At 40.6% G+C, this 6,595-nt stretch overlaps 1 long non-coding RNA gene across 1 annotated transcript; it reads left to right on the forward strand.

Moving 5' to 3' along the window:
• The first annotated feature begins 1,041 nt into the window (after nucleotides 1–1,041).
• On the forward strand, nucleotides 1,042–3,561 carry LOC147013131 (uncharacterized). The gene is made up of 3 exons (XR_015051000.1): nucleotides 1,042–1,606; nucleotides 3,130–3,181; nucleotides 3,487–3,561. It is a non-coding gene; the product is annotated as an uncharacterized LOC147013131 (long non-coding RNA).
• Nucleotides 3,562–6,595: the final 3,034 nt, after the last annotated feature.

Here is a 6,595-nt window from a genome sequence, read left to right on the forward strand (position 1 = left end):
GCGAAGTTTGACAGACATATTGATTTGCTGCTGCAAAGAGTTCAACGTTGAATGCAGAGCACCAGGAAGCTTCATCCAGTTTTCTCCAGGAGGATCGAGGCCTTCATGCCAAGGTTTGGCCTCAGCTGCAAGATGCGTGTCTCTGGGTGCATGGAAGAACAAGATTAGACTAATTACATAGGACAGTGGAAGGCACCGAAGATTTTTTTTATAAACAAGAGAGAAAAAACACAAAAAAAATACAACACCAGAAGCACAGGTACAACTGTCGGAATAATATAGACAAAGGGAGAAGAGGTGAGATTAAAATATTGACTGCCACAAGATTGTAAGGCCCTGGAAATATTTATACAAACTTTGAGATACGATCAAGCAAACTTGAATACATTTAGGAGGGAAATATAGTATTGTCGTAAAATGACAATACATCTCAAAAATAATTGGCTGGCTTGGAGGATTGTGTGGATCAAAGATTGATCTTAATAATGAGCAGTAAATGATTCAGCATTAAAGAAGTTCCGATGAACATTTAGCAGCCTTAAAGAGGTTCTGTTCTGAAAGTATGCAGCCCCTGGCTGCTGGTTACATCATTTAAAAGGGATACAGCTTAGATTACCTAGCTTCTCTTAGATTACCTGCTGTGAGAAGATAAGGCTCTGGGGCCAGATAATATGCACCTGAGAGTATTGACGGAGGTGGCTGAGCAGGTAAGCGAGATATTAACGGATATTTTCAATAGTTCACTGGAGTTAGGACAGGTAACGGAGGATTGGAGAGTAGTAAATGTAACAACATTATTTAAGAAAGGATCCAGAGAAGAATTGGGAAACTATGGACCTGTTAGTTTGACTTCAGTTGTGGGGAAGGTGTTGGAGACATTAATTAAGGACCGGATGAGGAACCTTTCAAATAAATACAAACTAATTTAAGGTAGTCAGCAGGGGTTTACCAAAGGTAGTTCCTGTCGAACAAATCTTTTAGAGCTATATGTTGTTAAAAGCTATAGAGCTTTTCAGTTTAAAAAAGAGCTTTTTAGTGAAAAGCTATATGTTGTGGTAAATTTACGAATGAGTAAATGCTTGTAAATGTTCGATTAAAATTGAAGGTTACATGTTTTAAGTTTTGTTTCGCACACATCAGCAAATGGTAATATAAACTGCTTCATGTAATGAACTAATTTTGATGAGAGGGCAGTATTGTACTGCAAACTGCCTGGTGAGATTCATGAAGATGCTGGAATGTTCTCAGATGAAACTTCTGGTATGAACGAGAATCGCATTTGCTGGAAAGCACGCGATTGTTCTGTGATACTATATAAACCCGCGAGAGGGAGATGTGGAGAGACGGGTGATGTGACGAGCCGTGAGTTTTGATCGTCCTCATGCTCGATTTAACTCTGATGAATGAATGAAATGTTAATGTCCAGAGCGGTTGTTAAAGCATGGAGCTGATTATAATCACGTTAATTAAAACTCATTGAGATTATTGTGTTTCGGAAAAGAATTCCTTTGAACTCTTTAATCATCTTGATGGCCCAGCATGCGAGAGAGGATACCACGACAGGAATCGAAGGATCGACAGGACCCGAAGGACGAAGTGAACACATGTGAGTTGTACCAGCAGGACAGAGACACTGGGCGGTAGAAATAACTCGACGTTGAAATCGTAGATGGACATTGTATGTGGCGGTGAATTTCCTTATTTCACTTTGTATCTGTTTGTTCGAAATACAAATTTCAAAAACGTGATGCTGTTGATGTGGTGATAACAACACTTATAAGTTACAGACACCAACTGACAAAGATCCATTTGAGTGGTTGCTGACCTGTACGTTCGTTCATGACCCTGGATTACGCTTGTTAGAGAATGCGCCGAGTTTGACACCACGAACAACATATGTACACTAAAGGGAAGGAAAACCCCAAGTGTGCGCGTATCTTCTTACCCCGACAGTCTATCTTATCCCTCAAACTTGCTTTTGCTGTTTCCCCCCTCGATTTCTGCTGGGTTTTTTTTTTGTTCTGTTGCATCCTGATTCGTTCTTTGTTCGAGCTCTTCCATGAGCCTTGACTTCATGTACAAAACAAGCAACAACAACAACAAAAAGACAATTTAGGCTCTCTCATGAGTGTTACAGGTAAAACATGGAAGTGTATGCCGAGCACAAGTAGGTATAAACTGGCTTCTTGTTAGAGATGTCATGTTCCCTAGTTAAAACCTGAGACGAAATATAAAAGTTCTTGACTGACACATGGACACACACATGGCAAGATGATTTTACATTCCTCCTGTTAAAATCCAACTTCAATGTGAATCTTTTAAAAAATAACGATCTTCTAATGTATTGCAGAACTTCCCACTCTCACACTTCCACCCCTTTTCCTCTACCATAAATTCAGCAGCTTCATCCAAGTAAACTCCATCTCACCTCAGACAATCTTCCATTTTATTCATCTTCCACAGATTGGATACGTTTCATGAGAATGGCAAGGATTGACAAAAAGAGCAAGTGTTGGAGGAAATCCAAAATTGTTTCAGAAATATTATATAATACTAGCAAACGTATCCGTCCCCAGTGATTAAAGTGATCTGGGTTACTTAAACCACCCACCGCAAAATGGTGGTACAGCATCAGGCGGCGGAGGTTGGTTTTGTCTAAAAAAAAAAAAAGAGGGCAAAATATTGCTATTTTAAATAGTGTGTTACTCCTTGAAGATCTGCATTAAATCGACTTTAAATCTCGATATTCTTGGTGATTTTCAGGATAACTGGAAGGGACAATAAAGTGACTGACTATATTTTATCAAGAAAAGTGAAATGAAAATGCAAAAATAACCAATCAGCAGCTTTTCCAGCTTCGTGCGGGAAACGGCTGCCAACAACGGGAGACATATGAACAGACAGACACCATGGTTTGCAATATAAAGATATAAAGTGTAGTTCCCTGGATATATATATATATATATATATATATATATATATATATATATATATATATATATATATATAAAGATATAATAAATATAGATATAGATATAATATAAGTAGTGTAGATATAAAGATATATAATAGATATAAAGTGTAGTTCCCTGGCATTATCATCATCTCTCTCTTTCCAATCCATTACAGACATGTCATGCTTGCCAAGTATCGGTTTGTGGATGGAGCTTGGACAGGACAGGTAATTTCTTTTGTGTGTGTGTGTGTGTGTGTGTGTGTGTGTGTGTGTGTGTGTGTGTGTGTGTGTGTGTGTGTGTGTGTGTGTGTGTGTGTGTGTGTGTGTGTGTTCATAGCATATACTCTATATAGTGCCAATATATCTGCAACAAGCCATTCAATGGTGCTGTCAGTTCTTCCTTGTGTCGACTATGGAAGCATCGTCATAAAAGGAAGGCTTTCATTCCACTCTTGAATTGTTCAAAGTTATCAATTGTCCTAAGATTGGCTGGAAATTAGTAAGACCTGCCTCTGTAACCTTTTATCCAGAACGCTGTTACGTGCAGGGCACCATCGGAGGAATGCATACTAGGATGAAGGCAACGAGCTGAGATCATTTGAAGGTATTTTAGAGCCTGTTTATGCACCCCCTTAAATGTAAGGCTGATGATGTTAAACTGGATTCGATAAAAATCCAGTGAAGGTCCTGGAGGATTGGTGTTACGTGATCCTGTCTTTGTTCCAATCAAAAGCCGCGTTGCTGCATTCTGCTCACAATGGAGATGATTGAGTATCAGTACAGGTAGCCCGGCAAAGAGACTGTTGCAGAAATCTAACCTTGATGTCACGAATGAATATATATATATATATATATATATATATATATATATATATATATATATATATATATATATATATATATATATATATCACATTCTGCTGCATTCCTTGTGAATGATCTCCTGACAGCAGCGATGGTACGGAGATGATCGTCATCCACAGCATATTCATCGTCATCCACTGCTTGATGTCATTTAAGCACTTGGTGACCTTACTGACAGAGCTCATTTCTTCATTAGGAAACCTTGGCTCGAACATGATGTACAACTGAGTGCCATCGGCATAGAAGTGCACTGGAAGACTACGGCATCACACAATTTGTCCCGGTGGAGCAGTGTAGAGAGGAAACGAGCACTCGCCCCAAAACTGAGCCTTGTGGGAGGCCACAACCAAGGTTTTCCTCTGCAGTTAAAGTGCCCTATGGATGTGCAAGCCAGCCGAGGACCGACCCTTGAATACCAGAATGTAATGTCAAAGTTTGTGAAGAAGTAAGGAATGGTTGATGGTGTGAGAAACCGCTGAGAAAGCGGAGAATGAGGACTGCTTGTTTCTTATCAACAGCACACGAATATCATTGTGCACCGTAATTAACAGTCTTAACACAATGTTCACACCTGTCGGCAGATTGCATAGTCTCGAGCAGATTACTATTAGTGTTGATTACAAGTGTTGACTTTAGCTGCCACCACTTTCTCAACAACCTTTGAGGTGAAGGGAAGATTAGACAGTCATAAGGGCCTCTGTATACTTATCTAGAAACTGTCCAGTAGACAGTAAATCATCTTGATCATTTATGTCGGAAAAGGATCTAAGGAGCAGGAGTTGGTTAGCGCAGGCCCGAAAAAACTTTTGACTTAAGGTGTTGAGGCGACGCTGAAAGATGTTAGGTGTGCATCACAAGGTCTTCTTTCATATGCAGTACAAGGCTGAGGGGTAGCATCATTGGCTGTGGGAGCTGCTGCGCTGGGCTGTGGCTCTACACAATGAAAGATTTGGAGAATATTCTCAGCTCTCAGAACAGACAGCTAGCTTGCTGCTCCTAGTACAAACTGTTAACCATGTGGGTCGATGCGAATCCTCGTACAAAATGTAGAGAATTTCCAACTCGAGTTGGCGGGCGTGTGCGACACAAACCCCTTGATGGATCGCTATCAGTGAATGGACTGTGTATCTAGATTAGGTGTTTCTGAACACTGATAGGGAGGACATATCTGGGTTTGTGCATATACAGAGTAAATTAAAAAAATATATTCATCATGTTGGGAGGTGGGAGCTGTGGGAGCGATGGTGGCTGAGAGGGTTGTTATAAATATATATATTTTTGGTTGGTTCTGGGGCCACAAGAGAAATACATTAGATTTTTGCATCTATTGGTAAAAGTTGAAGCGTATGTTTGTATAAGTATGTGTGTTATATCCATGGCCGATGCAAGAATGTACCATCAGGAAATGGTACGAACCTGACTCCTCTCATCCATCCACCATCCATCCATTGGGACCATACTCTGTACAGAGCGTTGGTGCTGCTTAAGCAGTCTCCTTGGCTATTGGGCACAATCCTGGACGGGTCGCCACTCCGACACTATACCAGCATGCTGGCACTCATTTTGCCGACCTCGGAAGGATGACAGGCAGAGTTAACCCCACCTGGTATTAATTCAACAGCTGAGTGGGATTTGAACTCAGGACCCCAAGCCCGCCACCCTAACCGTTAAGCCAACACAAGGCATACTCCTCTTATCCACGGATATTTATCATATTCCTACATTTCCGTGAGTCCGATTTTCATTCAGGGACACAACAATTGTGGTTAACCATTTCGAAATTGCTTCTCTTTCAACTAAATTCTGAAAATTATGTTTAAAGGATGATTTGAATCTCAGACATTGCGCTCGCATCGGCAGGTTAAAAGTACTCAACAAGCCGATCCGAGTCAGTGTGAACACACACGCACACACGCACACACACACACACACACACACACACACACACACACACACACACACACACACACACACACACACACACACACACACACACGCACAAAAGGCCTCATTTAGCATTGATATATCATTTAAAAAGTTGCGTATTCAAGGTTCGGTAGAAATTCAATCAAAGTCAAAATAACTCAGTGGCAAACACGTTCCTGATGAGCTAGAAAAGGATTTTGAAGATGGACAGAGGTTATGTTTTCATCCTTGTGTGTCTGTTTGTCTGTCTGTCTGAGAGCAGGATATCTCAAAAAGTTATGAACGGATTATGACAAAACTTGGTGGACAGGTTGGGTGTGTGACAAGGAAGAATTGATTTGATATTGGTGAAGATCCGGATCTGGATTTGAGAATTTCCAAATTTATAAAAACGATTCTTTGACATCATTAAAAGATGGGACCAAAAACGATATATAGCATTATATTTCAAAAAGTTGTGGATGGATTATGACAAAACTTGGTGGATGAGTTGGGTGGGTGACAAGAACAAGGCGATTAGATTTTGGTGTGTGACATGGACGAATGGTCCGGATGCAGATCTGGCCTATCAGTGGGATACAAAACGTGAACTGTTCAGCCTGGTGGAGGTATGCGCTCTACTGAGTGTCGTTCTAGTTATTTTATTGTTTGGTTTTGGTTTGGTTTGCTCATTTTGAAAGTCACTTTGAGGGTCTTAAAACATGTAGCAGATGAGACACGCCAGCCTGACATCCCTCTAATGAATGGCACATTCAATGATGCAATGTTTTGCCTGTGTGTGAAGCACCCGGATGACAGTTGGGTCAGGAATCGAACACAGATTAGATGTGTCCATGGTTAGTGCACATC

Source organism: Eptatretus burgeri, chromosome 14 (assembly GCF_056783735.1).
Source record: "Eptatretus burgeri isolate ZD-2024b chromosome 14, Ebu_testis_v1, whole genome shotgun sequence".
Lineage (NCBI taxonomy): Eukaryota > Metazoa > Chordata > Myxini > Myxiniformes > Myxinidae > Eptatretus > Eptatretus burgeri.